Raw genomic sequence first — 21,423 nt, 5'->3', positions numbered from 1 at the left:
GGGCTGCTGGGATTAGAACCAGTGTCCATATAGGATCCAGGCACATTCCATGCAAAGACTTTAGCCACTAGGCCACCACACTGGGCCCAACACAAGCATATTTTTTAATAATATCAACAAAAGCACAGAAATAAAGAGAGATAAATGACAACAACCGTTTATTAAGCCATTTGTATAATATGATGTTTAAAATTAAAGTGATGATTATTCTGATGATTATATTGTTTAAATAGATTAAATCTAAGAAATGTTATTATAAAATTAAATGTAGGAACATCTATGTTCCTAAAAATATTCAAGAAAATATAAGGAAAATTCATATAACATTATCAGAAGGTATTATAATATATGAGTAAAATAATACAGTATGCTTAGTATTCCTTTGCCTTGAACATACAAAGAATTGTTAAAATAGAAAAGTATTAAATACATAAAGTCAAAGTTAGAAATGTACTTTATTTAATCGAAGTAGAGTACATGAATAACACAAGTCATCTCACCACGAGTAGATGAGCAGCAAATGAAGCAACTAGTCAGACTGCAATTGATCAGATTCAAAGGGTGTTTGTAGCTAACCAGGCTCAGTGGTCACACACAATCGCCAAGTAAGAGGAGACTTCGTTAGAGTGCCCCAAATTGATAAATTAACCAAATATACAAAGGAGAGAAGCTGACTAGGCAGACACAATCCCTCATCTGCTGGGAGCTGACAATTCCTGATGGTCCAGCTAATTATAACAAATGCTAGCAAGAAATCTGTAAGATTTTAATGCTCCTAACAAATCACAATAATACATCAATGTTATGAGGCAAGGGGTAGGGAAAACTTACAAAGAACTTTTCATGTCTTGAAAAATTACTAAATCTAAAAAATTAAAACCTTTACAACATTTGTCCCACTATGTAATGATTAGCATTTTATTATAGAAAGAAACTGAATGATGATTAGCAACCCCAAAATCACCTTTCGTTATTCAACCACAGTCATGTCCCAACAGACAATTTAATTCTTCAAAACTTGTATCCAAATCTGATTATTCTGAAATGATGCTACTTTCTTTAAGATGAAGTTTTAGTGAAAAATCTAGGCAAACTGAGAAATAATAGAAATAAGAATAACACAAAACATCTTTATTCCTGGCTTTAGATTTCAAATGAGGCAAATTGCTCTGTGCTGAATTAAGAAAGCAGCCCATGGACAGCCCCTCATGGACAGAGTATAGAACACATCAGGGGGAAAAAATGAACAGAGAGGCCAGGGCTACGGAGATGTATTATGATCCTTACAGAATGTGAGCTGGGAATAGAGAGAAAATGTTGCAAATGAGTCTGACATGACACCCATTAATCCAACAAAAAGGCCTCCAAATGGAAACCTAGGAGATGATTAAGGTCCATAAAACCAGTAAGGTGTGCACCTGTTTGTTGGGATGGAATTAATTTACTTGAGGAGAACACCCTGAAGTTAGGGAAGCATTTATCAGCAAACCAAAACAACGGGAAAACGAGTTACCTTCAACACCAACCTTCTTATTTTCAAGATGAAAACATCAAACTATGGAAATATTAAATAGCATGCTGAGCTCAGGAAGCTAACTAATAGGAGCACTGAAATTTGAACCCAAGTTTCCTAATTCCAGTTAATTTCTTTTGACAATATTTCCTGCAATTTGGATGATTGCAATCCATTTCCCCTCATTTTAAGAACAGTTCCCTAAATACTTCTTGGGGATTTCGTTCTTGCCAATTACCTGGAGTGGGGGACCGTTGGTAAAGGCCTTCTCCAGCTAGAGTTTGAGTATGGGAACACATGCTAGACTCGCACTCTGAGACTCTGAGTGGGAAACGCATTGACTCAGGACAGGAAAACTGATGTGGCTGTGTAGTGTCAGCACGAACATGTTGACAAGCCTATCAGTTAAAGTCAATGCTCTGGGTCCCTGGGGCCGTCCGTGCTTGCTTCTGGGGAGCCTGGAACTTTCCATTTTCCTTCTGTTTGGGAATCGTCTCATTGTTCACACTTATTTATTTTGTTATTTGTATAAATCTTTTTACTTACTACAGAAGAATCTATTTCTTTTGCTTATAACCAAGAATCCCTAACTCTGTCTATGCTTCTAGAAATACATCAGGACATGAAATAAAAAATTAACGAAACTAAAGGAAATGCAGAACATTTCATAAACGAATCTCAAGTGGTTTTAGGGATAGACTTCTATGCATTTATGGACTCACCCAATATGTTTTTATTATATATCTACTCTGTATCAGGCAAGGGTGAAATAACAATCTGTGTGCTCAAATGAATGTGAAGAGATCTGGTAATACACTCATCAACCCAATAGCTGAGCTACCGGGTCCATATCCGAGAAAATGGGAGCCGAGAGAGAGGCCTGGAAAATGGGTCGGAAAGCTGTCAGAATAGGATCTGCAAGATGCCTGAGCCACTTGGGCCCTAGGAACTAATTCATTTATGCTCCAAGTCTAGCTCTTTCACTCCTGTTTTGAGATGACTCTCTTTATGAACCGGAGCACAGCTGAGCCAACAGGCAGAGCCACACACAGAGGCACACTGAGATGATTGTCTTGTCTCTCTGTCTCTTACCTGGGCCTCGTGGAGCTGTAAAAATTTCATTTGTTCCAAAAAAAAAAAAAAAAAAAAGACCCAGGAAATGTGACTGGGATTCTTGCCCTGATTTTGCCTGAGCCAGAACATTCATCTCTCTGGGCCTCCATTTCCTCTTCTGCACAACGGAGAGGAACAACATGGCTCTGTTTACCTCCCAAGTCTTGGGAAATACATGAGAAAATGATTGCAAAAGCTGAGTCAATTGAGAAAAAAGATCAAGAGAAAAATGTTCCTTTCCCTTTGGCATCATTTCCAGCCTTTGTTATGAACAACCATTTCTCAGCCATGGCAGAGAGAGAAGTTTAGGAAAAAATAGTGAGTTAAAGAAAAGGAGATTATGACTCTGATGCCGGCTACATAAGCTAGGCTGTGGGTTCTGCAGTATCTTGAAGTTAGAACAGAGACTGTGGGAAGAAGTTGGGCAAAAATTAAAATGCAATAAAGGTACCATGAAATTATCAGAGTGTTCATACATACATGTATTTTCATTTAAAAATTTGTGAGAATTCATTTTACTTGTTTCTTTTTTTATATTTGTTATTGTCCCGTGAAAGACTTCCATAGCCTCCATGATTTCCCTTCCTCTCCAAATCCCATCCCCACTACTGATTTTCTGCATATCATTAGAATAGTGCAGTCCTTCACAATAAGTCATAAGTCCTTCATTCTGCTATTTAAGTGTATCCTGATGTTGTAGACACAGACAATGGCAGAGTGTCCAGCATCCTATTGTCAGGATACATTTAACAGTTTCACTGGGAGCCCATCTTTGATTTGGAAGCAGAGATGCACACTACATTGTGTATTTTCACATCTATACGTGATAGTCTCGGTTACACAGTTACTGTACATCCCCTTAAATGGAAAGTCATAAAACAAAATCAACAACGGGAATGACATGAAAATTTTACAATGCTATGAAGTTAAATAACCTGCTACTAAATGACCAATGTATTGCTAAAGAAATGAAAAAGAAAATCAAACCTTCCTGAAGTAAATGATGCTACTGTGTGACCTATCAATCAGTGAGGAAATCAGTAAGAAAAAAAAACAAACTTATTTTTGAATGAAGGAAAATAAAAACAAAAATATCAACCCCCCTGAGATGCAGCACAAACAGATGGAAATGACTTTTGATCTTGTATTTTGCATGGAGGCCTTATATCAGAGAAAATTTGTGATATTTGTCCATTTGAGATTGACTTGTTTTAATGAACATAGTGGTCTCTAGTTGCAGTTGGTAGAATTTTATTCTTTTTAGTGGTTGGGTAGTATGCCATGGAGAAGATGCACCAGTTTCTTTATCCTCTTTGGACATCAAGACATCTGCATTGTTTACATGTCTTTGCTGTTGTAGATTGTGCTGCTGTAAATATATATTCCAAGAAGTGGTACAGAGGATTTTATGGCAGGTCAATTTTCAGTGCTCAGCACTTTCAATGTTTATTTTTGGCTTTGATTGCCTGTGCTTTTGGTGACTTTTCCAAGTCTTTGCCAATTCCTGAATCTCAGAGAGTGCGTCCTATGCTATCTGGGTACAGATTCCTTGATCCATTTAGAGCTGATTTTTATATGAGGTGAAAGAGGGGCCTTCCTTGTTACCTCTGCAGGCTGATATCAAATTTTCCCAACAATATTTGTTGAAGAGACCACAATTTTACCCTGGATTATTTGCAGTTTTCTTGTTGAAGTTTTATTGTGGGTTCCCTCTGGGGTTTCTATTCTGTTCCTTTGATCTTATCCGTTTCTGTACCAGTACCAGACTGTTTTGATGACAACTGCTCTGTAGTATGTTTTGAGGTTTGGAATTGTGATTCCTCCAGCATAGTTTTTATTCTTCAGGATAGCTTTGGCTATTTGTAGTCTCTTGTGTTTCCAAGTGAACTTTTGCTTTCAAGTTTCCAGGTGAACTTTTGTTTCAGAAATAGAAGCTTTTCTATTTCTGAGAGGAATGTTGTTGGGGTTTTGATTGGCATCGTGTTGAATCTGTATATTACCTTAGGTGATATGGACATTTTGATGATGTTGATCCTGCCAATCCTAGAACATGGTAGGTTTCTCCATCTTTTAATATCTTATTCTATTTCTTTTTAAAATGTTTTATAATTTTCATTTTAGCAGTCTTCCATACTACTGATAAGGTTATTTGAGATTCTCTGCTATTTTAAAGGGGACTGTACTTTCCATTTCTGTCTCAGCCTTGGGATTATTTGTGTGTACCAATGCCATTGATTTATGTTCATTAGTTTTGTATCCTGCTACTCTGCCAAAGTCTCTTGAGTTCCAATAGTCTCTTGATTGAATCTGTTTGTTCTCCTATGTAGAGAATCATGTCATCTGCAAATATGGATATTTTTAATTCCTGAGTTCCAATTTAAATAGATTCCTTCAATTTGTGCTTTTTTCTTTTCCTTTTTTTTTTTTTTTTTACCTAATAGCTCTGACAAGGACTTCCAATTATATATTAAGTAGCAGTGGTGAGAGTGGACATCCGTGTCTAATTCTAGATCTTAGTGGAAATCTTCAAATCTTTCCCCATCTAGTGTGATGCTGGCATTGGATTTTTCATATATTGCTTTGACAGTGTTAAAGAATGTTCCTTCTATACCTTTCTTGTTTAAAGTTTTATGCATGCAGTGGTATTGAAGTTTGTCAAATGGCTTCTCTGCATCTTTTGAGATGATCATATAGTTTTTATTTTCTAATTTGTTGATATGGTGAATCACATTTATTGATTTGCAAGTGTTAAACCATCCACGCATAACAAAGATAAACCCCACTTGGTCCAGGTGAATAATCTGCTTGAGGTGCTGTTGCATCCTGTTGGCTGGCATTAGTTGAGGATCTTTACATCTGTGTTCGTCAGGAATTTGCTTTGCAGTTCTCCCTTTCTGTTGCATTTTTATCCGACTTTGGTATTAAGGTGATATTTGCTTCATAGAAGCACTTCGGGAGGATTGCCTCCATTTTTATTGTTTGGAAAAGCTTGTGAAGGATTGGAGTAAGTTCTTGAGACCATTGGTAGAATTCAGCAGTAACCACATCTGGTCCTGGGCTTTCTTAGTTGGGAGTGATTTAAATACTGATTCAATCTCAGTCCTTGTTATAGGTATATTTAGATGACAATTGTCTCATGTTTCAGTTTTGGTAGATTATATGTGTCTAAAAATCTATCCATTTCCTCCAGCTCTTCTGATTTGTTGGCATACAGTTGCTTGTAATAGATCCTAATAATTCTAAGTATATCCAGGGTATCTGTTGTTCTATTTCCTTTCTCGTCTCTGATCCCATTCATTTGTGTCTTTTCTCTCCTTTTCTTGATTAGTTGGGGTAGGACAATGTCTATTTTGTTGATTTTCTCAAAGAAGCAGCTCTTTGATCTTTTATCTTTTAAGTATTGTTCTGTGAGAATTTATGTTAAAAATGAATTCATATAAAACCCTAATTCACATCTTTTAAAGATTTATTTATTTTTATTGCAAGGTCGGATATACATAGGAGAGACAGAAAAGAAGATCTTATGTCTGATGATTCACTCCCCAAGTGGCTGCAACAGCCGGTGCTGCACCGATCCGAAGCCAGGAGCCAGGAGCTTCCTCCAGGTCTCCCACACAGGTGCAGGATCCCAAGGCTTTGGTCGTCCTCGACTGCTTTCCCAGGCCACAAGCAGGGAGCTGGATGGGAAGTGGAGCTGCCGGGATTAGAACCGATGCCCAAATGGGATCCTGGCACATTCCAAATGAGTACTTTTGCAGTTAGGCCATGGTGGCGGGCCCCTAATTCACATAAGGAAAGGATGGAAAGAGATTTCCCCCATGCACTGATTGATTCTGGATGCTAACAGTAGCTGGGTGGCGTGGAGATTGAAGCTGAAACTCAGAGTCAGAAACTCTTAAGGGTGTAGAGAGCCCGATTACTTCAAGCAGCATTGCTGGTCCCTCAGGTATGCATTGGCAGGAAGCTGAAATCAGTAGTTCGTGCAAAGGATAGAACCCAGGCACGTCAGTGTGTGGCTGCAGCATACTAACCACTAGGCCAGTCTGTACCCCACCAAAAACACAGCTTTAACTTTTTAAATCCCATCACAATACTTGTTTTCAAATAAATTAAAAAAGTCAAAATTATTATTGTCCTGACCCAAATGCTTATATTTGTTTCAGTCTTTGGCTGGTGCGATATATCTTCTGAACTTGTGACATCAACCTGCTCTTTAGAATGGAGTAGTAGTTACAGACTTTTGTCTACATGAAGCCTTACAATTTCAACCTTACTGAAGTAAAGTTCTAAGGCTATATGTATGTGTGTATAAGAAAAATTTTCACTTTTAAGCTCAAACAACTGGATTCTTGGCTTCCAGAAGATGTTAGAATAACTGTTATATCTCAAAAGTGGAACAGAGATTGGCATGTCCAGATGTGCACACATACTGCAGTATGCATCTCTGCTTCCAGACCAAAGATGGACCCCCGGTCAAACTGCTGAATATACCCTGGCAGTAGGAGGCTGGACTCTCTGACATGGTCCATACATACAGTATACATGGTCATACATAGCAGAATGATGGACGTATGACTGTTCAGGAAGGACTACGCATTACAATACTAACGGGGAAATGAGTAAGAGGAGAGGGAATTTGAGGAGGGAGATGGGAAATCCCAGCGCTCATAGAACTGTAATATGAAACAACAACCACAACACTAAAATTAATTTGAAAAGAGTAATATTCAGGGAGGAAAGAGGACAAATTATTTTGATAGTGCTTTCCATTGCCTTACATTAATCAAGGCCATCCTATCCACAGCTCTTCTAGCTCTTCTACATTGTACCTCTGTCAAACATTACGATGGAGAGATTCGACTTGAATCCGCTGATTGGTTTTTACTTCCCCAAAATAGGACAACCAGCTTGATTCTTCTCCTAATGTCATGCAACAGTAAGTAGAGAATTCTCCCAGGCATACTGTTAAAAAAAAAAAAAGAAGTCTATTTGTAACATGATTTTAATTAAGCCTGTAGGTTTGACTTCCAATTATAAAGGAAGCGTTTACGGAAACGCACATCAAACAGTACAAAATGACCAGTCAAATTCAGTTATTCCATCTTGTCCATATGTTCTCTTCCTTCATGTGAAGGAAAGCTAAGTGAACTATCATAAAAACAATTATAGTCAAAGGTTACAAATACATTGTCATTTATAACCAAAGAAATGCCAAGAAGGGTATCCAACTTTTATTCATTCAATTGTTCTATAAAAAAAAATAAGTCCCCCACTGCATTAAAATCCATGACATCTGAAATACACATAAGATTCTCAGTCCTGGGTTAAATAAAAGTTCTCTTATAAATTATCACTTCATTCTTTCGGATAAATTGTGCAGAGATACTCGCAGGACAATATGTGAATATCTAATATTTGAAGACAATCCTAGGCTGATCTAGAATCATTGACAGTGATAGAAATGTGAGCTCTTTCATCTTGAATCTTAAATGAAAAATTTTGTATTATGTCATAAAATGGTCTATTCTAAATTTGTTCAGTTTTTAAAATTTTTAAAATAAAGTATATAAAGAATTGTTAGAAACAGAAGCACAATCAGAAAACTGAATTTTTAGAGATGTTTCATTAGTACGTCTGTTTTAAAAACTATTACAGTAAGTGGTTTTAGGCTAAAAGTTAATCAGAAGAACAATCTTTTTCATCTATTGCTAAAGCATTTCTAAATCATCTGATTCTTCAACTTTTGGAAGCAGACTGTGAGAAGCTCTGAGATTTCTGTCTCATGTGATGACAGAATCCAACAGGAATACCTGCAGTGTTGCTTTTTCCATATCAACAAGGAGCATATCCTGTTTATTGGGTTGTTGGAATAATCTATCAACTTTGCAAAGAGGAAGAAGTTCTGAACTCCATACCAACCCTGAACCTCCCTCACTCAGGACAGCAGTTACTGGAGACATTATTCAGTTCTCCTCCTCATCTGCTGGTAGATAACACTTTCTTTTTCCTTTATCCCCAGACTATGTCCTGGTCATTCTGATTCTACACCATGGACAAGTGCCAGATTTTCATTAAGAGCTTGATCATAGCACTTGCTAATGCTGAGGGCACAGATTCTTCTGCCAAGTCTGATTCCCAACTCCTAACACGATGTCACTTAACATGATGTGGGGAAAAAAATTCCTATATCTTCCAATTATATACTATTTTCAATGCAAAAAAAATATATAATAAATGCAGATCATTTCAAAGGCATAGGTAATAATAAAGCATAAAATAAAAAATGAAATAATGAGAAAATAATTAAAACATAAGCTGCTATGGCTCCCTTAATGAGAAATTCATGAACGTAACAGTTTACTGTGCTGGGCTGGTAGGACTGCTTCTGGCACCCAGGCAGTCCTCTTGATAGGAACCTACTGGCTTCAGTCACCTGAAGCCTGCCAGTCCCATTATCCTTGGATGGAAGTAGGTGGCTAAGTGACTTTATCATTCCTCTCTGTCTCTTTCTGTTCTTTCTTTGTCCTCCTCTCCCTTTTTCTCCTTTGTAAATAAGCCAATTCATGTTGGATTTCGGTGATGTGTAACACCAGTCTTACTATAGCCTAGTCTCATTCTGACATATTAGAAAAATAGAAATATGTATAAGAAGTCACTTCACACAGCTTTCTTCTTATGATTCCTTGTGCAAAATATTGTGATTACTACTTTAATATAAACTAACATCACTTTTTTCCTTATTATAACTTATCCTGATTAGCTACCCTTCTCCTATTATACAGGCAGCAACAATTCTTGGCCTATTAATGCCTGCAGGGCCCAAGAAAATACCACAGAGAAACACAATTGTTTATTTTCCTGATTCAAATTAGACTGTGAAGTCTGTGATGATAAGCAAAATTACTGAAAATAAGACTTCCTAATATGTAAGCTAGCCTTTTTCAAATGATGAAAAGTTTCAATAAACTCAAATGCTTATGGTATTTGGAGTGCTTAGAGTGCTGCGTTTGTGCTTAAATCAAAGTGAGGTAGAGTGCATGACAATGGAAGAGCAACTGCCCATCTCATAAAAGGAAAGTTTGACAAGTGTTGGGAGAATCACTAAGGACACAGCTGGACCTTGCATTGCGGACTCTTGAATGCTGAAGGTTTCACGTTTCAGCACTGGGATGCTTCAGGTGGTGAAAGGGTAGCTTCACCATGAAAACTGTGATACCAACCCAACCAATAATTTGGATTCTCTCAGGATATGACTAAACACTTGTGTCACAGAATAACCCCCCAAATCAGTAGGAGTTGCTCTGTAACTTTCAAATTAGGTTCACTTTCCTTACACAGGGAAAGGCAACCTCTGACATTGTTGGTGGTGGAATAAAGGAAACTTTTATTGCTGAACACAGGGCAAGGAGTACGACAGTTAACACTCAATTCCTACTTTCCCTGAGGAAAGTAAATGATGAATCTTACAGTTAAAATTGAGGACAAGGGGTATTTGTTGAATCTTATCTTTTAGCTACTTTGGCTTATGTGATAAAATGTTGTTAACTATAACCATTCTCTGGGTAACAGAACAACTGAGTTTGTACCAATTATCTGGTCTTTCCTGCTCCTTCTCTTTGCACACAGTTGGCTGTGTCTAGAAGCCACTATCCTGCTTGCTAGTTCTATGAGTATACTTTTAAATATATTCAATATACAAGGGTACTTCAAACAGCTAGTGGAAAATGAAGCCAAAAATATCTATTTTGGTTTAAAATGATTTGAAAATCACAGTGTTTTTCTTACAGACATTTTTGAAAACTTTGTGTAAAGCTCTAAAATGTATGGATTTCAATTTTTTTGCATCAAAATAAGTTTTATCTTAATCCATTTCCCACAAACTTCTGAAAGTATTTTCATGTTACTGAAATTATATCATATTTGCCCTTCTGTGGCTTATATTATTTCATATAATAATTTCTAATTTCACATATGTTTTTGCAAATAACAGAATTTTTTTTTCTTTTTGTGGCTGAATAATAATTCTGTGTGTATAGTGGGATGGGATTCTAAAATTCATTTATTGGGCCTTGCATAATAGCTCAATGGCTAAATCCTGATCTTGTAAGCACAGGGTTCACATATTTGTGCCAGTTTGTGTTCACTTGCTCCACTTCCCATCCAGCTCCATGCTGATCACCTGGTAAAGCAGTGGAGGATTGTCCCGAATCCTTGGGAACTCACGTGAGAGATCCAGAGTGCAGGACATTGTGACCCTAGAAGGTCAGCGAGCACAGGATTACAGTAGATTGGATAATATTTGCATGAGAACAACCGAATGGCTACCTTTTGTATACCTTTTGCATACCTGATTGGATATCATTTGTGTAAGAACAGTTGAATGGACAGTATGTGTGTGAGAACACTTAGTGGAATATACAAGACAAAAGGAGTTCCAAACAAAAGCATGGAAACAGTAGATGGGTTTTGTTGATAAGCTCAATACTTCCTCCCTTATCCCATATGGACTCTCAGAGTATAAAGTCTGATGCCACTAATAAACTTCAGCTTTGACCATCAGTCAGGGTCCACGGGTGTTATTGTCGGCTCCATGCACCAAGTCCATTGCTGCAGACAGCAACACCAGAGGAAGCTCCTGGCTTCTGGCTTCAGATTGGCTCAGCTCTGGCAGTTGCACCCACTTTGGGAATCTCTCAGTGCATGGAAGACATTTCTCTCTGTCTCTCCTTCTCTCTGTAAATCTGATCTGCCTTTCCAATAAAAACAGATAATTTCAAAAAAATGTTTTAAAGTCCATTTATCTGTTGATGGATTCCTTAGATGATGTCATAGCTTGGGATATGCCTCCACTTAGCTCGGTACACAAGGCAAGGAGGAAGTATAGTGTGTTCCCTGCAGTATTGCCCAGAATTCTACTCTCTTAACCCACTTTGCTTTAACCTGTAATGAATTGTATCTTGAAGATATGTGTCTATTTCTGGGGGAAGAGCTGATTTTTTAAAATTTGTTTTTAACTTTGGTGATTATTGTCACACATCAATTAAAAGGCATCACTGTACTCATTGAGTGCCCAACAGGAATGCCGATGGCCAAGGTCTATTTGACCAATTGAAGTTCTAAGATCTGTGAGAACAATAGATTAGTTCAAGAAATCTAAGAACATTCCTTCTCTAGCAATTCATTCTCCACCCTGGTTTGTCACACAATATATATTAAACCATGCTTTCCAATCACCTAATCAAAGATTCAAAAATGAAATAAAAAAGACAACCTACAGGTAAAATTGCTGACAACATAGAGATGATTTGAATTTCAATGTAAACCTCTCCTATTATGAATTTCCTGGTGAAAATTAAATTGCAAAGATTAAATCCTCTCAAAATTACAGTCTAAAGACACATACTCAAGTCTTTCTTTGTAAACAAATTTCCAAAGAATTGGAGCTACAAAATCTGGAAGTTAAATTCAAAAGTAATTAAAATGTAAAGGCAAACTCATTTGTAACTTAAGAATTGACATTTGGGCCCGGCGCGGTGGCGCAAGTGGTTAAAGGTCCTCGCCTTGCACGCCCGGGATCCCATATGGGCGCCGGTTCTAATCCCGGCAGCCCCGCTTCCCTTCCAGCTCCCTGCTTGTGGCCTGGGAAAGCAGTCGAGGACAGCCCAAAGCTTTGGGAACCTGCACCCGCGTGGGAGACCCGGAAGAGGCTCCTGGCTTCGGATCGGCATAGCATCGGCCCGTTGCGCTCACTTGGGGAGTGAATCATCGGACGGAAGATCTTCCTCTCTGTCTCTCCTCTCTGTATATCCGCCTTTCCAATGAAAAAATAATAAAAATAAATCTTTAAAAAAAAAAAAAAAGAATTGACATTTAAATGAAGTCCAGGATCCATCCTGCCCAACTTCTTTTCCTACTTTGTTTCAGCTAGTAAGCTGTGCTGAGGGATTTTTTTTTTTGCTTTTTGCTTATAAATGCATTCTCCTTTTAGAACTGAAGAAGCTCTTCACAGCAACAAGAAAAAAAGAAGGGGGGGGGTTTTCTAAAAATACAGTAGAACACAGAATATTCAATAGTTCTGGACTCACATAATGTAGAAATGAGCCAATGACCAGGCTTGAGGCAGGTCTGCCAAACCTGTTTTTAACTACACAAAAGCTCCTGAGCAGAAGCTAATTCATTGCAGGATAATGAGCAGAGATGGAAATGCATTCTAGATTACAGCCTCTCCTGGTTACTGGGCAGTCTACAGTCAGCTGTTCAAGTTCTAGGGCCCAAGTCCTTCCACTTACTTGGAAAACTATCAAGAATCTAATTTTGACTCCATGATGATGCGTGCATGTGGTGTTCTCACTCAGTGATATTTTTTACATCACTGTCATTTACAAAATATGCAAATTTCTAGTAGTGCTAGCTGCATATTTCAGGATGCAAAATGAGGTATTATTTCTCTATATTTAATATTTTTATGTCTTAATTTACATTTACACATGATCTTGATATTTCCAGCCTTCCAATGCTTCTTTTGTTGTATAAGCAGTACATGGTGACATCGCCTCTGCTTGATGTTGTTTCAATGTTTTCAGCCTTGTGCAAGAATTTAGTAAACCTTCAAGCTTTGGACGTGCTTAAGGCAAAGAAACATGGATCCTGATCATATTTCTTCTTCACCTTCATATTTGTTTGAGTAGAAAAGTCTCCCACAATGAATTTATAAGCTAAAACGTCCCTTGAGGCTTCCACAGCTTACCCCCCTGGGAATCTGCTGTAATTTGTATTTCTGCTGTGTGCTCGCAAGAAACGAATTTTCTCACATTTTTAATTCCTTGAACACAAGTAGTGTTTCTTTTATATAAGTTTTTCTACCAGCCATCTCTTAGTTATTTGCAGGAAGTTGAATCTGCTCCTTAAGTGTGTCTTTTCCTCCTCTCACCACTGTAAAGCTTCTATTAGTAACAGGCTCTCTTACTCCCCCCCCCCCGCCCTTAGTTTTTTGCTTTCCCTAAGCTCTCTCCATTCATTCACATTCATTTGCCTAACATTTTTTATAAATCTGATCCAGTGAGTATAGTTCATAATGAGGAATAGGAAATGAGTGATTTCTAGCCCCACTAACAGTATTTTTTCAAACAGATCTGTCTACTCCATGTTTATGAGTTAAATACTCTGAGTTCTGAGCTGGGCTTGTTAGCACAGAACATTGCTGACTATCACATGCCAGCCCAATTGAAAGCTAGGGCTGGGGCCTGTCTAGCGGGGCTATATCCCAGTACATGACAGTGAGTGTCAGAACAGTGGACAGGTCACATTAGGCCATGGCACCAACCATCACACAAGAGAATGAAGTTTGGGGGGTAGATTCTGTGATGAATATTTGGGTCCAATCCTGTGGAAATACAAGTCCTGCTGGTTAGCTCAAGAGTTGCAGTGGGAGGGGCTGAGCTAGGCATGAACATGGAATTTGCCAACACTGACAAGTACTGGGGCTGGGAACAGGCTGGGCAGGTCCAGGCTGCATCCCCACATGTGCACCCTAAAACAGGGTATGGATCGCGCCAGGTCCCAACATCCACCAGCTAATACAAAGGCTGGGATGGAGGGGGCAGGCTATGCCAGGTGGGGGTCTAGCATCTGTTGGCATGTGTGAGAATTGGGTCTAGGAGTGAGCCAAGTTGGGGAACCTGGGCAACTCCCCAGTGGGTCATAGTTCCCACTGGCATGCACATGGTCCAGGCCTGGGTGTCAGGCAGGTTGGGCAAGGTAGCTCTATCCATTGGCAAACGTGTGGGTTAGCTTTGGAAAGGGCCAGACTGGGCAGGGCAAAGCAGACCTTAGCCCACTGGCAAATGCAGAAACCAGGCTGGAGTGCAGTTCATTCTGGGCTAGGGTAGCACATCTGCTGGTTTGCATGAGCCAGGGATAGGAACACACTGAGCTGGGCCATGTGCCAGCACCCACCAGTGAGAATTGGGACTGGGGGCTTGCCAGGACAATCCAGGTTCTAGTATCTAAAGGCAAAGGCCAAGACAGGTGAGGGGCCATGCCAAGCTGGGTCAGATCAATCAGTGGTAGGTATGAGATCAGTGGCTTAGAATAGCCCATGTTGGGGAGCTGAGGGGATGCCGGGGTTGGGTGTGGTTCTCACTGGTGAGTGTGATGGCCAGAGTGAGAGCTGTGATCTGGTCTGGACATGGCTGCAGCCTCCCTTGGCATGAGTGTGGACTGGGTCTGGATGTGCAAGACTGGGCTAGATTCCAGCTCCCACTGGAGCTTATGAGAACCAGGATGGGTGTAGGATAGGCTGGGCTAGGAATCTCTCTGCCGAGCCATGCATGAGTTGTGTCTGGGTGTGGACCAAGGTTGGCTGGGCTGTAGCCCACAACAATAAGAACAGAATGGATGAGGGCTGGTCAGGAAGGCCACTCTTTCTGCTAGGATGGAAGGTGGACGAAGCATGGCTGGCCCATGGACCCACCAGTGTGCTTGAGATCTGGTATTGGGAGAGGTCCTGATGGAGGAGCTTGACAGCTCCTCTGTTGGAACACAATTCCTGCAGGTGAGTGCAAGAACCACAACAGGGTACAGCCCAGACCAGGCCAGGACAGAGGAAAGAGGACTGTGCCAGACCCTGTGCAGTACCCACCAACATACATATGACTCAGGTCTGGGGCAAGCCAGGTTGTTCATATCACCCACGGGCAAATTCAAGAATCAGAATCATGTGTGGGACAGGCCAGGTTAGGCCAAAATACCAGTCTACATTAGGGCCAAGACTGGGGGCTGGCTGGATAAAGGAATAATATCAGATTGATCTTTAAACAAACAAAAAAGGCATGAATATTTCTTGGTTGAATGCGTTGAATACTATTCAGTATTTCACAAGTTTTCTCCTCTAATTTTTACAGTAAAACTGTAAAGTCATTATTATCAATTTTATAAACATGCAAACACTCACAGAGATAATGAGGAGCTTGGGACCAAGAGTTAAATGGAAATTAATATTGTTTTCCTCAAAACACTGTATTTGTAAAACTTCATTGTGTCTCATGTGGAAATCTTCTAGAACAATTACTAGTATGACTTTTCGTTTTGAAAATTAAATATATATATTTATTTATTCCTTTATTTGAAAGGCAGAACAGAGAGACAAACAGAAGGAAAGAGGGAAGAGGGATGTACATCTACTGGATCACTCCCCAAATGACTACAACAGCCTGAGATGGGCCAGACTGAATCCAGAAGACAGGACTTCCATGTAGGTCCTTGTGTGGATAGAGGGACCCAAGGACTTGGACCTTCACCTGCTGTCTTCCCAAGTCATTAACAGTGTGCTGGGTAAGAAGAAGAGCAGTTGGAACTCAAATCAGCACTTTGATAGGAGATTCCCACAGCTCAGCTCACTATTCCCACAGCTCAACTATTCACAACACCAGCCTCTACAATATTTTTTCTATAATGCAGTGCTTACAAAGGAGAATATTCCTTCCATTCTATGGTCCCAAATTTCACCACAAGGTTAATTGTTTGACAAAGCTGGGAGTCCCATTGCCTGGGAGTGGTTTCCAGATGCAGGAGTCTGACCCTTACCTATACTGTAACTATGTTCACTTTCCAAAAATAAAAAAGCTCATGCCACCAGATCATATGGAGTTTTTGCCTTCAGTATGAGCTAAAAACCTAAACACTTAACTGACACCTCCAACATTCTTAATTCTAAACAAGTGTGGTGTTAGTTTATACAGTTTATTTCTAGCTGTCAAGATTTCACATTGCCATTTAGGAAAGGCAATAAATACCAAATGTTTTTCTAAAAACATTTCCATGTTTTAAGAATCACCCAGGATTTAATGTTACAATATGTTCTTTTCCTTTTCCTGCCTTAGGAAGTAAATGAAATTCAGGGTTTTTTTTTTTTTTTCCAGTTACTATAGCTATCTCCAGTTATATGCTTGTTTGCTCTGAGATGTTTTCATTTTATAAGTTTTCCAGTTCACTTTACTGTGTTGTCTTTTGTGATTTTAAAGGGTTTCAGCAAATTAACTTCAGGACTTAAAAAATAAAAAGAAAAAAATTTTGTCATTTATTTACATTCTGACAACGGATCTAAAAGAAATTAATGAAGCAAAGGCCTAAGGGGAAAAAAAATAGCAAAAAGGGTCTGGGAACAAGTTAAGAAAAGCAGAGTGAAAAACTAGGCTGGCATAGATCCAAAGTATGATAGACAGGCAATTTATCCCAATGAAAAATAAGCAAAACTGTAGTTCATTCAATGCTCAATGCCATTTTTTTCTCTGATCTGGAAATAAGGAAACACATAAATATCATGAAGATTAAAACTCTGCTCAATTTTTTTCCTCCTTTTCGTCCCTCCTCTAACAGAATCTGTATCCCAGCTTCTTTCTACCAAAGACACAAGTATCACAACAATCAGCAAGAGAAATTCTATGATCCATCAAATTCCTGCAGGACAAGTCTCTCCCGTCTCTATCAAACAACAGAATATATCCACATCTGGGTAATTGTCATAATTTAAGAATAACTAAATTTTGGAGAACTTATTGACAGGTACACTCAAAATACTTAATGTATTCGTTGCAAACATCCCATAAGGTCAATGCTATGATTATTCACATTATAGTAGAAGAAAAAAAAATGATTGTACAACTTCAAGATCTAAACCAAGGCAGCATTAATGAGAAATGCAATGAGTATATATTTTCCACACTATAATGACACAGTGGTAATTCTGTTGATATTTGAGTGAACTATTTTCAATTGTCTTTTTCTATTTTGGAGCCAATGTATGTTTTTAATCAAACATTTGTGTATTTCATTGTCCCTTAAAAAATAATTTAGTTCCTTTGTTCTATTCCATGGTGCCTATATTTCTCCCTTTATCACATTATGTGATTTTTACTCATCTGTATCCCTTTCTAGAATGTCAGCTCCACATATCTAGAAATTAGATACTTTCATGACTTATTCATAGAGACACCCAATAAGTATCAGTTCAAGGAATGGTAGCAAATGAAACAACTTTGAGTCATTTAATAGACAATGGCATAATTCAAGGATCACCTAACTAGGGCATTGTGTCTGAAGGAGGGAAATTTGCAAGAGATGTGGCCCTTTAGTTAAATATAAAATAATTGAGAAGAGACGTTACAAAAGCAACAAGGGGTACATCATGCTCCAAAATTAGATTTATAAATTCAGAAGGTAGGGTACATGTAGGTAATATTTTCCCTGAGAATGCTGCCAATCACCCCAAACTGATTGTACATATTGCTGTAGAACCTCTAAATTAGGTCCACTCATCCAACACAGCAAGGCGATTATTGACATAGGTGTGGTGAAAGAATGTATTTATTAAAAAGTACAGAGCAAGGACCAGGCATCTTTTGCTTAATTTCCAGACATCTCTCCCTAAAGGAGTTAGGGATGCAGCCTCTTGCAGATTAAACTTGGATCTGAGAAGTGCATATTAACCTCATGTCGAAGTTCCTAGTTGGTTGAAGGAGTTTGCTGCTTTCCTTTTATTGATCAGTGATGGGGATTTACAAAGGATGTCTAGGGGACTTATGGTGGCCAGATGGGCTCCAGTTGGTCTAGGGGTTATGTGAATGCAGCAGTTACATTCTCCCCATAAATGCAATTCGCCTACACAAATCAGCAGAGGATTACCCTGGCCATGATTGGTTTTACCTACTGAAAAAGCAAATGACCACTTGAGTGCAGTGATTAGAACCTTGGAAAGCCAGCTTGATCACTCTGTTAAGTCCGTGTATTCCATTTCATAAGAGGACAAGCAAGGGCATCTATTGTTACATTATGGGGATTTGACTTCAAGAACTTCAAAAATGGATACAATTTGAATATTTATTAAGAGACAATTATAAATACCATCAGTAAATGGGTCATATATTGCTAATATTGTGTTGCCCTGTTCTTTGAAATTGATATTATTCATCAAATCTACTAAAACATTACTCTGTAATTGAATTTTATCCGTTATAAGTATTTTATGAAACCTTTAAAATTTGCATAATAATTATAGTAAGTCACTGTTTTAAAACTTATTTTCTTTTATCCTATATCATCTTAATAAAAGAAATAATACTCAGGGTGTATGTGCGGCCAAAAAGCTATGATGCTCCATCCCATGTTGTAGCACCAAAGTTCAGATTGTTTCAGCGCTGTGTATCAGCTTGCTGATAAAGTACACTCTGGGAGGCATCAAGTTGATGGCTCAAGTAGTAGAGTTCCCTGCCAGCAGGTGTGTTAGTCTTGATGGAGTTTCTGTCTACTGACTTTGGCCTGACCTAGTCCCACTGAGATGAGTAATTGGGAAGTGAACCAGTAGATGGGAGATTTCAGTCTTTCTCTTTGTCTCTCAAATAAATAAATGGAAATTTTAAATATAGATATTTAAAATATTTATTCACTTTTATTGGGCCAATTGGCCGTAATGGCCATAGTGACCAGAGCTGAGCTGATCTGAAGCCGGTAGCCGAGAGTTTATTCCAGGTCTCTCACATGGATGCAGGGTCCCAAGGACTTGGACCATTTTCCACTGCTCTTTCAGGCCACAAGTAGGGAGCTGGATTAGAAGTGGAACAGAGACATGAGGTAGCACCCTAAAGGATGTCAACACCACAGGGTAAAGGAATAGCCGGCTCTGTCATCACATTGCTCCTAAATACGCATAACTTTAAAACACCAAAGATAGTGTTTGAAACAACTTTATTACTGTATAAACGGAGCCAATGCAATTCAACAGTTAAATCAGTCCAAGAAATGTTCATTGAGCCTTAACTGTGGGTATATCCTTGTCTTTGACACAAAATAAGGAGATCTACTCTTCCTCCAATTGATCTCTTTAATCAACCCTATTCCCTTTTATCAGCTCTCACCTCTGGGCAGCTATCTGTCCAGTGTTAAGCACCCCAGGGCTAATGTTAACCAGTGACATACTTACTATATATGGGAGGGTACTTCTTAAAGTTTGAAGAAAATGCACATTATCTTCTAACTCCATTTTGTACAAAAAATTTGAAGTTACCTCCTATGGATGTTATATAAAATTAGGACTGTACAGGAATCATTATCAATATAAGTTGAAATTATTAAAGAAGATTTCCCTAAGAATAACATTGAAAAGCTTTTTAGACATGTGACTTTTAAGTCAAAAAAAGACCCAGGTTCACACAATACTCTACTTATTTTCCTTGTGGATTTGTACAATTATTTAACACTTCATGCCCCAATTAATCAGAAAAAAACAATCATTTATTGAATTGTGACACTCAAATGAAAGAGACAATTCTTTTACTGCCAAATATTCAATATAGTGTTAAGTTTATTCAGATCCATCTAACTCATTAGTGATGCTTCCACAACAGTAGAAATAGTAGTATGACTCCATTGATGCAGTCTTAATCTCAGTGATGATCATAACACAGTTGCTAGAAACTCAGCCCCTGTCCAGTGCTGCATCAAATGAGCACAGCTTTATGGATAAAGCAAAGCAAAGTTTAATATCCATAGTCAAGGTGGTAAAGCACTGCTGAGTTTCAAGAACTATCACCATGCAAAAATAAGGCATGTTGGGGTTTTTGAAGAGGTCACAACAAAGAGGGATTTAGAGTGAGAAAAAGAGAGAGAAAGAAAAGGGCTGTTGCATGTTGGCAATTGTGTGTTGACTTGGGTGACAGTGATTTTCTAATTCAGTTACATGTTCAGCGTGTCTCCAAATTCTTCAGTTGGTGAGCAGTGCCATATTTCCAGTGCCATATTCCCATATTTTGCTGGCTGACTGGGACTCAGTGTTTGGAGTCTACATATAGATGGTAGTGACTTTCTGCTTTGGGTTTTGAATTCCACTTGTCTAGAATTGGAATTCTAAGCAAAACTCCTTCAAGACAATATTGGCTAGCATAGTGTTAGCTATTGGAGAATCTAGTGGTCACATGAGTCCTGTGCTCAGAATCTCCTAGGGTTAGCTGGACCACTCCCTCAATTCAGTGAAGCTAATCGACGTTAACTCTGTGGTGGGCTCCCAATGGAAGGGCATTCTCTGGTGTCATCATTATTACTGTACTTGCCTGAATTGAAGTGCAAGATTTTTCAATGTCTTTTTCAGTGAACATACTGTTCTAAGAGTAAATGTGACAGATTACGTTAATCACAGCACATGCTCCTAGTTCTGTTGGTATGTATTCTAAACGTTAATCAGTGGGCCAGTGCATTGGCTAAACTGGCTAATCCTTCACCTCCAACTGCCAGCATCCCACATGGACACCAGTTCATGCCCCAGCTGCTCCACTGCCCATCCAACTCCCTTCTTGTGGTCTGGGGAAGCAGTAGGACATGTATCAATGCCTTGCAACCCTGCACTCACGTGGGAGACCCAGAATAGTTTCCTGGCTCCTGACTTCAGATCAACTCAGCTCTTGCCATTGTGGCCATTTGAAGAGTGAAATCGCATATGGATGATCTTTATCTTTGTCTTTCCAACTGTGTAAATTTGTCTTTCCAATAAAAACAAATAATAATTTTTATAAAAGTAAAAAAGCTAGTCATGTGTTCATAACTTTCTTAGAACATCTTTAGACATCAGTATTTTTCAATAAAAGCTGGCTTGAAATGTGAGCTAGGTTGCCACGGGCAATAGGCAGATTAAAAGAATAAAAAGGCTTCATGAGACAGTACAATCTCCTACTAACAAAATAGAAAAACTCTCTAGGGAGTCTCCTGCAAACAGAAGCTTACTGGGAGAAGTTACGAAAAGAAATAGGTGA

This window comes from Ochotona curzoniae, unplaced genomic scaffold (assembly GCF_017591425.1).
Source record: "Ochotona curzoniae isolate NIBS_2020 unplaced genomic scaffold, NIBS_Ocur_1.0 contig_1014, whole genome shotgun sequence".
Classification (NCBI taxonomy): domain Eukaryota; kingdom Metazoa; phylum Chordata; class Mammalia; order Lagomorpha; family Ochotonidae; genus Ochotona; species Ochotona curzoniae.
This window is presented reverse-complemented; position numbering follows the sequence as displayed.